Below are 14,214 nucleotides of genomic sequence, written 5' to 3'. Positions count from 1 at the left end.
GCTATCATAAGTTCCCTGGACCAACCTTTCCCAATGAAAAGTGGGAGAGTAATTCGTTAGAAGACAACAGACAATATTTGTCTTCTCTCAAACTTCCAAAACTGCCCCTTTCCCAGGATAAGAGAAGCCTCTTTCTAGAACAAAGTTATTTGGAACTACCATTTAATTTGTCATAAAGTCAGAATTAAATGATTCCATTTTATAGACTTTAAAAATTCATATTGAAATTTACCTTACACAACATGGACAGACATATTTTCAAAAAACCTGTTCCTAAAAATCATTACATTCAGTGTAAGAAAAACACTGTCCAAAGTTACTCCTCTGGCTTTGCCAACCTGACAGCTGCCTCTGGACCCAGCTGTTCTGCTTTTAATTCAGGTGCTCACTATTAACCAACATCATTCCATTCCTTTTCACCATATCTAACTTAGGCTCTGTGTCACACAGTACCTACCATCCCAGCACTATTTACAGAATTCTCTATTTTCAAGAAGGTCACAGAGTTGCTCAACTGGCAACAGGGAACAATTATTCCTGGAAAGAGAATCTTTTCCTACTTCATTTTTTCATCATTTTCCCCCAAATAAATACATCCCAGTGTACCTTTTCAGTCTGTTTAATTTACTCACTTGGGTCACTTTGACCTAGTTACTTCTAGTCTGGAAAGAAAAATCAGATTCTTTTACTTGTAGTGGAGAAGATAGAAGATACTCATAATGACAGACATTAGCAAGTGCATTGTGTGTGTGTGTGTGTGTGTGTGTGTACAGACACTCATAACTGAGCATATTACCTCTGCCAAGGACTCTAGGAATCGCCTAGTTCAACCCTCTTTGACCCCATTATACACTTGGCAAAACTGAGGCAACATGGCTGAGACATCCCTGGTCTGCTCTTCCTTCAGTCTTGTCAGCACACAACCACAGAATGTGGTCATGGGCCTCCTGCTTTCCCTCTGCTTCACACTTGCTTCGTTCCTTTCTCTTGACTAGGTCCATATTTTACGGGTTGCATTCTTACCTGCATCATCTGTCACCTTCCAGAGACCTCATTCACACGAGGCAGCTGAGCTTTTCGCACACGTGTTTCTGATGAGAGCCCCACTCTCGTTCTCTAAAACTTCCAAAGTAAAAAGAAACTTGCAACTCAGTGCTGCAGATGAAGCAAAAGGGCAGTTCCCATTGGAACAAGGAGAGAAAGCTAATTTGAGTCAGAATGTGAACTCTATCCATCATTATACCCTGGACACCCACAGCAGTGCTGGTACATCCTTAATGCTCAATAAACACCAATGCAGATTCCTGAGGAACTCCGAGGACAAGTAGCCAGCAGGCAGAAGATGATAAAGGCAAGCTGCATCAGAAGTCAGAAGACCTGGAATCTACTATTAGCTCTGAATGTGCTAAATTATGTGGCTATGAGCAAATTTTTTCCTTGCTTAAAAAAATAAATCAGTGGGATAAAAATACTAAATTATTTTAAAAATATTCTTTAAAAATTCTATGATAAATAGGATAAAATACATAAACTACAGCTGCAGGTTGAAAGGTCTCTGAAGAGGTTTGCATTCCAGCCACCCACCTTTCTCCTTTATTTCGTATTTCCAGAAAGACGACTATCCCATTTGGAAAACTTCCAGGAAAATATTTTAGTTTAAACTAAGATTTCAGTTTAAGAAAAAGCTCAGATTTAACCTAAAAATGTATGTTTATACTGCTGTTAATCAATTTAGGATTTAAAAAACCAATTATCAAATTCCGCAATCCTCATTATCTTGGAATGTAATTTTATTTTCAATGCAAGTATTAAAAGATATGGCCAATATGGCATAAGAACATTTTCCCTGAAGTCATATCATTGACTAAGTCATTAAGCTTGTCTACTGTGCTTCTCTCTAAATATACATTTATAGCAGGACTTGATTAGTTTTCCACCAAGAAATACGTTTATTAAATTATCTCTCATTCACCAGGACTCCTTATTTATTTTAGCAATTTTTAATGGAAAAGTAGATGAAACATTATTATATAAATGTTTACAGAGATGACAGTAATTTTATTATAAATTAAATAAGGAAAAGGTTAAGTAAATACTAAAATCCTTCAGGAACTGCAGTATAAGCCTTAAAATCATGACTTTCCCCCTTACTTTTTTATAAGGTAGTCTTTAAATATTTATCAGTGTAATATTGAAACTAAGTAATCATGAGTTATTTTCTGGAAATGTCTTTGTTTTTCAAAAGCTTAAGTTAGATGCTATGTTTAGCACATTCTAGTTTTCCATTTCAGAAACGTGTTTTGATGAATAGCTATACCTCCCTAACAAAAAGCTATACAATAGGAAGTGTTGGCATTTCAACCTTCTATCCTTTTTGGGTTTGAGGGCCTCCCTATATATACACATGTGTTCTTAAACACACATTTTGTCGTCAAATATCTAAAACAAAGTACTCAGTCTCATAACCACAATAAGCCAGACACAAAGGAAGAAACCTGCTCTTGATAATAAGGAATTGACTGTAACCTTACACAAAGCAAATATTTGGGAATCTCATTATCTATTAGAAAATAGGTCTACTATGGGGGAAAATAGTTTACATATTATGACAAAATAGCTTAAATTTATATCTGAATTAATAAAATTATTAAAAATCTAAAGTCTCCCCCCTTACATCGTTATTGGGTGCAAAAGTAAAAAAAAAAAAAAAATCCCAAACAAGTATTATTTTAATTTAGCTTCATTTTAGTAAGCGACTTCATAATTCCCATTGTCATGCTAAAAACTTATGATTCAGAGAGTCCAGGTTGAAACACTGAAATCATTCTAACGACAGAAACAGAGCTATGACCTGTAACAGACTAACAAGAGAAAACCAACAATTCAAATAAGCCCTATACACAGTAATTCCCAGTTTCTTTGTTCAAGTCAGTGTTTGGATTGGAAAGGTGAGCATTAGATTGACCACTCTTTTTTTTTTTTTTTTTTGGCTGTGTTGGGTCTTTGTTGCTGGGTGTGGGCTTTCTCTAGTTGCAGAGAGTGGGGGCTACTCTTCGTTGTGGTGCACAGGCTTCTCATGGTGGTGGCTTCTCTTGTTGTGGAGCACGGACTCTAAGCGTATGGGCTTCAGTAGTTGTGGCTCACAGGCTCAGTAGTTGTGGCTCGCGGGCTCTAGAGCGCAGGCTCAGGAGTTGTGGCTCACGGGCTTAGTTGCTCCGCGGCATGTGGGATCTTCCCGGACCAGGGCTCGAACCCGTGTCCCCTGCATTGGGAGGCGGATTCTTAACCACTGCGCCAACAGGGAAGCTCAACCACTCATTTTTAAGAGCTGATTTCCAAAACGTGGCCCTGAACAGTTTTATCAGAATTTACTTCTTATTAGGCAGCTCTTGGTCCCTGGGTCCCGTGCCTCTGACAAAAAGAGGAAGCCTGCATACCAGAAGGATTATTTCTATAACCGCTCAGGTGTCTGAGTTGCGGGTGGTATGCCAGAGGCAAAGTCTTGAAGAAGCTAAGACTCATCGCCTGTGCTTTTCCACTCTTCAACTGGTTGCCACCAGTCTCTTCTGCTAGCACCCCACTTCCCTAAGGTTTGATGCTTGCACCTCACTTTCCCTGGATGAGATCTTCATGCATTTCTTTTCCTTTCTTCATGTTCCCTTCCATAAATACTCAGACAGCTCTGGTGATGACGCCAACACTGAGCTAGGTGCTGAAGGCAGAGTTGGAACCAAACACACACAGTCCCCCCCTCATGCTGCTGGGGGGAAGACAAACGTGAATTAAATAATTGTGGAGATAAACATATAGCCAGTCAAGGATATGGAGGAAAGGCCTCCCTAAAGAAGTGACAATTGAACTGACAGTCATTACATAAGGGGGACAAAGTGGGGGGCATAGTGGGGGGCAGAGTCTAAGGACCCGAAAGAAGATAGACGTGGCCACTGCCAAAATGGAGGGTTGTAATATGAAGCTGGAGAGGTAAACAGGTGCCAGACCACATGGCTTTGAGGAAAATGGTAAAGATTTATTCTAAGAACACTGAGGAACAACCAAAGAATTTTATGCAGATAATGAAATAATGAGGTCTAAATTTAGAAGAAGGTTGCTATGACCAAATGTGGTGAACAGAGAGAATGAGGGAGAGGGCAAAATTCATCCAGCCAGCCTGCCTGCCAGCCAAACAAAGCTTAAACCTCACAACAAAACCATTTTGCAAGGTTGAAGAAAAAAGTAGTGTGCTTATATGGCTAGTAAATGGTAGAGCCAGGATCTGAAATTTTAAGTAACTTACTTACCTATCTACTAAATTTAAGTATCTGCTTACATGGTGGTATTTTAGTCTGCTTGGCTGCCACACAAAATACCACAGACTAGGTGGCTTAAACAACAGAAAGTTATTTCTCACAGTTCTGGAGGCTGGAAGTCCAAGGCCAAGGTGCTAGCCAATTCTGTTCCTGGTGAGAACTCTGTCTTGCAGATGGCTGCCTTCCCACTGTGTCCTCAGGTGTCAGAGAGAGAGCTCTGGTGTCTCTTCCTCTTCTTATAAGGTCACTAGCCCTATTGGGTTAGGGCCCCACCCTTATGACCTCATTTGACCTTTATCACCTCCACACAGGCCCTATTTCCAAATACAGTCACATTGGGGATTAGGACGTCAACATATGGATTTTGGGGGGACACATACAGTCCATACATATCATGTGGGTAGGAAGTGATAAGAGTAGGATTTGAAGAGAGGTCTCAAACGCCCAGGACTGGTCTGCTTATCAAGCTGTCCTCTCAAAGTGGGAGATGTAGTAGTTTGAGCTCCAAAAAGCTAGATCATCATTAGTGTGTTAAGACAATGGGACTTACTCATCAATCTCTAGCCCAGCTAGCAAACACAAAGAAGTAGCCCATCCATCTCACTGTGCTAGTGCCATACTCATTAGTCTTTCAATTTCTTCTTTACCTTGCCTACAGGCTCATAATATATGAAACTGATCGGAATTTTTAACGAATATACTGTAAATTCCCCTGTCCACATTCACACCAGGGAGCAAAAGTTTAGTAAAAACCTTTAAAACACACAGTAATGACAACTGGCATTTAGCTTTTGAAACAGAAGTATTAACAAGTAGATAATTTATTATGTTGGATGTAGTCAAAAGCCTAATTTATTAATGTCAAAAAACAGGTATTTGGTGGTGTGGTTCATATAGCTTCTAGTTTGGCTTTTTTTTTTTTTTTAAGTTAGACATTACTGAAGAGGTTGGAAGTAAAACCCCTCTCCTTTAAGCAGAAATTTGCATTAACTGAGTTTAAACCAATAAGAGTTAAAACTTGTATTAATAAGTAACCTTTAAGAGACTTAAAATTATCTTGAAACCAACATAAAACTTCAAAATACATACTAATTTCAAAAAATAAAAAAATTCAGGAGTTTTTATAAGTCTTTAAACAGAGGAGAGATTATAGAACTCAGCATTTATCCTTCACTATTTTCATAAGATCACTCAGAGTTAATATTGGTTTTGTATGTGCCAAACAGAGAATGTTATGAGAAAATTGTTTTAAAATAAATGTTTATTTTATCCCACAATATGAAAAACAAAAAAGTTTCTTGGGCAGCTAAAGCATTTACTGGGGAAGATTATATTTCCTGTTGTCATTGTTGAATTCACTACAGTAATTATATACAGCACTAGTTATAGTAAGTATGCACACACAGACCACATACATATTCATGTTTATATGCATGTATGCATATGCATAGACACACAGGCATATACATACATATGTGCACACACTCTCACAGGGACGGAGACCTAAGAGTATGGACCCGTTTTCAGCTTTTTACTTTTAAAGGCTGCTATTTTTGCAACAAGATAATTAGTTATGACAAGCACACAACCACACATAAACAATGAAAGGCTCAACTTATTATTTAAATTACTTAATAGACAAGCGACATTGTGCCCCCATTATCCTCCCGCTCCCAACTAATCTTTTCCTGGCATGTTAGTATGAGCTGTAGAGGGGCAGATTCACATCGTGTCAACTTACTGCAGAGGTTGAATACATATAAGCAACCTTTCAGCACCGAAGAATAGACATGGCTTCAACAAGAGAAATTAACCCATCACATTACCCATTCACACTGAAGAGAGCTTGGCGGCAGTCCTCTCTAGTCAGCGTGGAAGGGGACCCCGCGGGAAACCAGTAGGAAAACGAAATCAACTTTCACCCTGGGTTTCAGAGAGAAATTCTCATTGTCCAGTCAATCTAAAAACCTTTAATGGGATTAAATCCCTCAAATGGAAAAATCTCCATAGATTGCTGTTTTTAACAATCAACAATTCTTTAACAAAAGAATGTTCATCTCATATTCTGCATCACAATGAATACATCCTACTTAAAATACACATGGGCAATTTCTAGAGTTGATGAAATACATTTCGTTCATTATCACATTTGATCCTGGAAATATCCCTATGGATTGAGGTCAGGTATATATTACCATCTCCTTTTTCTAGCAAGGAGACTGGGGCAGAGACTCCCAGGGTCATGTGGATAATAAATAATTTGCTTGGGTTACCACTGCAATTTTTTTAAGGCAAGAAATATAGGCAATAACCTTAGCTAAATTAAAGATTTTTGCAGTTGCATGGAATTTTGCAGTCCACCATGTGTAAACAACATCAATAGACAATAACAACATATCCAGTGAAGTAACTGGTGGAGCTAGGGGAAAAATATATTTAATATACAACAGTGTGCCTTCTCTTTGTCAAAACCAATACACATTTGAATTTACCAAAAACTGCTAACAGACGTCTGGTTATACAGGTTAATGGATCTCACTTAACATAGCTCTGATATATGGGAAATCAAATAACTGGCTTTGAGCCTCATTGTTCCTCATCTAAAAAACAGGAATAATAACAACATCTAGTTCATAGGAGAGTTGTGAGGAATAAATTGGATATTTATGAAAAGTACCTGGAACACTTCTGGCAGATAATTAAATGCTGCTTTTTATTATTGTCACCATATATAACGTATATCATAGGTGTACAGCAGATTACTTTGATACATTTATATATTTGTATATGATTGCTAATAGTGATATTTATCACATTACACAATTATAGTACAATATAATTGTCTATATTCACTGTGATGTGCTTTAGATCTCTATCGCTTATTTACTTCTCTTTACAAGTTTGTACTCTTAAGCACCATCACTCCTAGTGAAAAAAAAATTTTTTAAATAGAGCAAGGCACAAAGGATTATTCACTTTGGGCAAGAGGTTCTTCACAAACCAAGTACATATTTTCAGTCTGTAAAAAGTAAAATCCTATTAATTCAAATACACCCACTTAAATTTCATGATAGGCAGCTACCAATAAGCCATACAAATCAGTCCTTCCGCCCAGGTATTTGCTCTCAGGCAGACACAGCAAGGAGCCACAAGGAAGCCAAAAGAGAGCGAGATCCTCAAAAGGCTTCCGCAGCAAAAGGCTCACAGGAAAGTGAGTAAAATCTCTGATAATTGCCTCTCTGCTCCCTTGGGAGGGCCAGTCACATCCCAACTAATGAACCAGCTCTCAAACAGGAAAGAATGAAAAAGAAGGGGACAGCTTCATTAAAAATCCCAGGAAGATGAATTAATCCCCTTCCTCCCCCTCCCTCTTGCCCCCAGCAGGTGTCCTGTACATAGTAGCACGTGGAGTTCTGCTGTTAATGCCACTCTCTCTCCTTCCACTGGACCCTGGGGTTTTTCCATCTTCAAACATTAAGTTCCCTTTGATTTAATATAACAACCAGCTTATGGATAAAGGTGCCATTTATTTGCACTAGTTTTCCTGCTTTGGAAACACACAATTTAAATAATTTGAGACTTTAGAGACCATCTCGAGATCATCTAATTCAAATGAAAATGTCTTCAAGGCCCAGGAAGGCAACACAAATAAACGAAGTGGGCCAGGTAGAAACTGGGGTTTACTTTGTTGAATTTTTACCACTCAGAATTTTAAGCCCAATTGTTGCCCAATCTTTCCATTTTTCCAAGAGAAACTGGAATTTTTTTATGTTGACAACTAATTTAAAAGATTATTAAGCTCCATACCCACGTGCATAGAAAACTCACCTATAGAATTCCAGTTGGGACCTCCAACCTAATCTGGTGAATTTCAGCCCTGGTTTAAAAAAAAAAAAAAAGAATCACCTGGGAGCTTTAAAAATACACATCCGCCTCCTCTTCCAACTGGCAATTCTGATTCAATTGGGCAAGGGTAAACTTTCCGGTGATTCTAATCAGCAGCTAGAGTTGAAAACTACCACTCTGGTCTAACCTATGAATTCTACAGATGAGGAAATAGTGGCCCAAAGACTAGAGCAACCTCCAGCTAGCAGGAGAGAAAGAACACGGGTTCTTACCAACATGCTGTTAGCAAAACTCTAATATAAATGCTACTTTTTTTTTGCCAATGAACTGGAGTTTGGGCTCCAATATATATCATCTGTAAAGTTTCAATTGCTTCCTCAGGAGAAGTGTTAGGAAAAAGAGGACTGCAGCATCAAAAACTAAGTCTAGTGACTATCATGCAACATTTGCATTGGATTGTAAACTCCACGAAGGCAAAGGATTGGTCAGTCCCTCCCTCACCACTGAAGTAAGTCAGCGTCTCCATAAACACTTGATCAATAAATGACTTCATGATTTTCAAAGTTCTATTCCCAAATAAATTGGGAATAAAGTTCCCTAAAAGCTCAAAAATCAATTTTCTACAGAGCAATGTCAGTGACTAGAAACATTTCAGAGGAAACAAATTATGAGGTCTCAACTATCTAAGGGGAAGATCCTTAGATCACTGTTGACAAAGAGCTGTAAATAGTAAAGAGCTGTAAATAGAAGGAATAAGCTGTTCACAAGAGCCCATCTCATTGGGTTTAAAGCTTCCTTTCCCTACAACAGCACAAAAAGGAACAGACCACTCTATTTAAGTCACTTTCATCACCACCACTAACTCAGAGTATTTATTTTTTCTGGAGCTGAACCCTTGCCAACACCAATAGCCATAGCTTAAATATCCTGTCTGGTTTCTTGACTCCCTGTCACAGAACCACCGCAATCCCTTGTCTGTCTGCACTTCTATTCCTTTTCACACACTACAGTGGATAACAGGCCTCAAAAAATGGAATATAGCATTGTGTTACATTTACCTCAAAAGATTTGGTGATAAATACCAGGCTTCCCTTCGCCCTATGAAGATGCTGGCAAAATCCTACTCATTGTGCAAGAGTAAGACAAGTTATTGGTTTATTATTAAAAAAAAATACACCTCTGCCCTGTCAGTCAGTGCAATCCAACTATCTTTCTTCTTAATAGTGAGCTGTCACTGAACCAGGTTCGTCTTGCCCCGACGCACAGCAAACCAAAACGCTGAGACACCGAGGTTTGCGGCAGAGAGAGGGCTGATTAACAAAGCAGCCAAGCGAGGAAACGGGAGAACAAATCTCAAATCCGTCTCCCTGAAGGCAAGGGGGCTTGGGGTATTTATGGGACACGAATGAAGAAGCCGAGTGGTCTGAGGCGTGGGAGGCATGGGGGAAGGTGATTGGAAAAAGGTGCGGGAATCATCCTTCTGCACGGGCGTAACTAGGCAACAGGTCTCCGCCCCTTTGCAGGGTAGCGTTTTCGGTGCTCCGATGTCAAAAGGTCACCGAGCAGACAATTAAGCATGCCCAGGGTCGGTGGTCCGATCCAGTCTTAACCAGCTCAGCTCAAAATAGATGTTGCTGACTCCAAGTTCCTGGAAAATAACGCTGGCAAACATCTAACTTTAGGCTAGGTGCCGCTTGGAGGACAGGCAAGTCTTCAAACAACCTTGATTAGTGAAGGCAGGTGGAATGGATCTGACTGCTTACCCACGGGTTTATTTCTAAAATAACAAATCTGATCATGTCACTTACCTACATAAGAAATTCTGGGGCAGCTACCTACCGGGACCCAGAAAAAGTCCAAGATCCCTGACGCTATGTATGAATCCTACCGACTTTTCCAGCCTCATTTCCCTTCACCTACCCTCAAATATCCTCTGGTCCAGCCACCAAAAACCACTTATCAAATTTCCCTAACGCACCATCTTCTTTTATAGTTCCCTATGAGCTGTCCCTTTAAGAACTCCCCTTCCCCTTTTCTCTACAGGGTGGGGGAGTGGTGCTTTTCAAGAATGGGCTCAAAAGGCATATCTTCTGAGAAGCCTTCCCTGACTCTCCAGGACCATAGGTCTCTGTTTCCTCCATCTCTCCTGCCTCCCATGGGGTTAGTTGTGAATGTAATCAAATGCCTCTAGGCTGTGTGTTGCCAAAGCCCGTGTCTGCTCTTCATCACGTCCCTGGTGCCTGGCTCATGCGGTTTGCTGAGTTCAACTAACCGCTGCTGCCCCACCTGTGCGGATAAGCAGACAAAAGTGGGTGGCCGGGCAGTTCCGCTTCCTGTGACAACTAGGGCTCCACTCACGGTGAGCCTACTGTTATTTGTGACTGTTCTGCTTTCAGTGCTTTGGCTTCAGCTGCTCCATTATGAGTCTCTCCTGTGAACGAAAAATACTGGACAATCTCACTTACCTGTAGAATCTAAAAAAGGCGAACTCATAAAAACAAAGTAGGATGCTGGCTAGAGGGGTTGGGAGTTGAGTGAAACTGGGAGATATTTGCCAAAGGGTGTAAACTTTCAGTTATAAGATGAATACGTCCTAGAGACCTAAGGTACAGCATGGTGACTATAGTTAACAATACTGTATTGTACACTTGAAATTTGCTAAGAGAATAGATCTTAAATGTTCTCACCACACACAAAAAAGTAACTACGTGAAGTGATGGATGTGTTAACTAACATTCATGTGGTAACCATTTCACAGTGTGTGTACATATGTCAGATCATCGCAGTGTATACTGTAAACTTGCACAATGTTATTAGTCAATTATATCTCAGTAAGGACCTTAAAATACGTGAAAACAAACCAACAAACACAAATATGCTCTCTTCTCTAAAGCACACTGAGCTTAAGTCAGACCCTCCTTATTCAACATAATGTACGACAAAGTCAATGTTGATTGAAGTACACTTTTCAAATCAGATGTCATAGGCAGTCTCTCTTGATATTTACCTAGGTCTCTTTTGCTGTGATTTAAATCAGGGGAAATCAAGAATATCCTCAGAAAACTCACCACCAGAGATGGAGGAAACAGAAAATCACAGTCATATCAAGTTTATAAATGAAAAAAATTTTAAAAACCACAACGATGACTGGACCACCAAGTCTTTTCCCCAGCAAAAGAACGCACTCACACTGTTAGTGCCGTACCAAAAGCTAGCTATGGGTGCTCTCAAAGTGGGGTATTTTCTATCGACATCAGCGCCAGTCCTTTAGAGCTTGATGATGGCATAATTCCATCAATGATTCTGACTCATGATTGACTCATTTTTCTATTTGCTGGACTTTAAAAGATACCATAGTGCCCTCATGATGTGCATCAGCAATAATGTTACCTTTTGAAACCTGTATCATCAATTCTACTTTAGTCTGAATGCATCCAAAATAACTTTATCACATACAGAATAAATCCATCAATTACTAATTACTGAATGCCCACTATGGCCCAGCACATTGCTGTGGAGGATATGCAAAAAAAAAAAAAAAAACTCAACCAAAATTCTTTCCTTGATGAATTTAATGTAAATCATAATGACATTTTACATATTAGGTCCCTTATTTTGATTTTTCTCGACAAGATCTCACAGAGCAGAACGCTCGTCATCTGCAAGGCGCTGTAGCGAGGCCACCGGGGAAGCTGCAGACTTTGACCCTGAATACACGCCATATGCAGGAAGGCAATGCCCGTGAGAAACTCAAGTGAGAGAAAGTGTGAGAGCCTTAATAAACACGCCAGTGAAGTGCCAGGGAAAAGGAACAAGGGAGCTTGTAGCTGGAAATGGGGCAGATGCAGGAGAAGGATCGGAGCAGACACTGTGGAGTCTGACATTGTGGCCTTTGAGCTGCGCCTCAAAGGATGAGTAGAATGAGAGGATGCAAAAAATAGAGAGAGAGAAAGGCCACTGTGGAGGGAACAACATGAACAAAATTGTTGGGCAGAAACAAATGAGTTATTTTGAGGGCAAAGGAGCAGTTCAGCTTGAAGCTCGGCAGAAGATCCAGTTGGATAAGTAGGTTGGGCTAACATCACAGGACTACAAATACCAGGCTAAGGAATCTGAAAATCAGTCCTTAGGCTAATAAGATGATTTTTGAGAGCATGAGTGGTCAGAACGACAATTATTTAAGATGATTTGGCAATGGTGAGACGGAGCTAAAGGAGGATAAACAAGGGCTTCTACGGCTCTGGCTTCTGCTGCAACCAGTGTATGAGTTGAACACTGTAGTGATTCTTCTGATTAATGTTTACAGCTACTGTCAAATGGAAATCTATTAACTGCTTGTGGTGTCTTGCTTCACAAAGCTTTGGCTTCAAACACATCATTATAAAGTCTCTTGTCACTGGTATTGAGCAGTCTGTGTGCTTTCTATCTGCCCAGAACTAAGTGTTATAAGACCAAAGTGCCAAAAAATACATACAGCAAAATGCTGATGATTCCCAGCAAAGACCAAACCAAACTTGCAGCGTAATGTTTATGTTCTACGTAGCACCTGCCGTATATGAAGCACTTGACAAATAATTAATTAGATTGAGTATTTTTTGTTCTTGTTGAATCCAGAGAAGACAGTGCTATAATCCGCCTTGGTGTCAGGTTAATTTTCTGCATCCACCTGACTGGGCCACAGTGCCCAGATACATGGTCAAACGCTATTCTGAGGGTTTTTGGATGAGATTAACATTTAAATCAGTAGACTTTAAGCAGACTGCCTTCCAGAAGGTGGGCGGTCTCATCGAACCAACTGGTACCCTGAATGAAACAAAAGACTGACTTCCCAGAGTTAAGAGGGAATTCTGCAACAGACAGCTTTTGAATCTGAAGTGCGACTTCAGCTCTGCTCCTGGGCTCCAGCCTGCCCTGCAAATTTTGGACTTGCTAGTTTCCATAACTGTGTGAGCTAATTCCTTGAAATCAATCTCCTACGTACATGCACATCCTATTTGTTCTGTTTCTCCAGAGAACCCTAATACCATGGTAAAACATGCCAGAGTTTTCACAACCTGCTTCAGGTCTACCTGAATCTTCTTATGACCATCTTCTCTAGAAAATGCCCTTGATATGAAATTTATGGAATGACAGATAAGGGCTATGGGCTGGGGGTAGGAGTATCTAGCTAGATTTGCTGGGCTTTCTTAGGCAGTCGTTATGCCTACGAGCCCTGTACATTTCATAAGCACTCCACTTAGCCAGACGTTAACTATACAATGACCTTCTATTTAATATGTAGAGAACAGAAGTGAGTCGTCTGAACTGAAAAAATGTGGCAGTGACGATCCTTATTACTGAATTCCAGGAAAAAAATTAATGTATTATACTTTCATATGTGATTTCAATTAATAAAATTCTGACACCATTGCAAGGTGAGTGGGCCATGATAGAGCCACTGAGTCCAAGGATCTAGGCTAACTGAGGGCCAAGCAGGCCCCTTATAGGAACCCAAGCCTCACATTCAGACCTCTGCAGCCAGACTGACGCCATCCCATGCCAAGTGAGCCAAAGTGCTGTCCCTCCAAAGAGACTGTAGTGAACAAATAATTACCACGCTTCTAGTTCCTGTTTTCATCAGTCAAATCCCAAAACACCAGATAATTTGTCCTGAATTGTACTAGCTTCCCTATAATTTTTCCTTCTTTGCTGTGGACTTCTAACATCAAAGAGAATGAGCAAGAGGGCAAGACCTATGACTTCAATCTGTGAAGAAGGAAATGCATGGCTTTAGAGTTGTTGTTTTATTTTAAAGGCACACTTTTTTTTGACTGCTTTCTCTAATTGTGTCTTCAATCTTGATTTCACGCTGCTAGTATCTTTTATCATTATGGGCTTAATAACAATCACTTCATCATATTCCTGCTTTTTTTTTTTTTACACTACATCCTTATATTCCTTTAAAAAAAAGCACTGGAATCACCAGTGAGCTTTAAATCATCTATGGGCCCCACCCTTAAAGATTCAAATTTCTTTGTTCTGGGGTGTGGCATCCTGTTCTGATCGCCGACCTCTATTCTTC

The 14,214-nt window shown here is 39.9% G+C and overlaps 1 protein-coding gene across 3 annotated transcripts in view; it reads right to left on the bottom strand.

The window, feature by feature from the left end:
* Nucleotides 1-14,214, bottom strand: part of GHR (growth hormone receptor) — a 280,325-nt gene that overhangs the window by 250,054 nt on the left and 16,057 nt on the right. Inside the window, exon 1 of one of the 3 annotated variants that reach the window (XM_057540024.1) lies at nucleotides 8,136-8,155. The exons of the other annotated variants lie outside the window; for them this stretch is intronic. The gene's annotated coding sequence lies outside the window, so the exon portion shown is untranslated. Of the gene's footprint in view, nucleotides 1-8,135; nucleotides 8,156-14,214 lie in introns of those variants that run through there. 3 annotated transcript variants of the gene reach the window in all.

This window comes from Balaenoptera acutorostrata, chromosome 2 (genome assembly GCF_949987535.1).
Source record: "Balaenoptera acutorostrata chromosome 2, mBalAcu1.1, whole genome shotgun sequence".
Taxonomy (NCBI): Eukaryota; Metazoa; Chordata; class Mammalia; order Artiodactyla; family Balaenopteridae; genus Balaenoptera; species Balaenoptera acutorostrata.
This window is presented reverse-complemented; position numbering and strand designations above follow the sequence as displayed.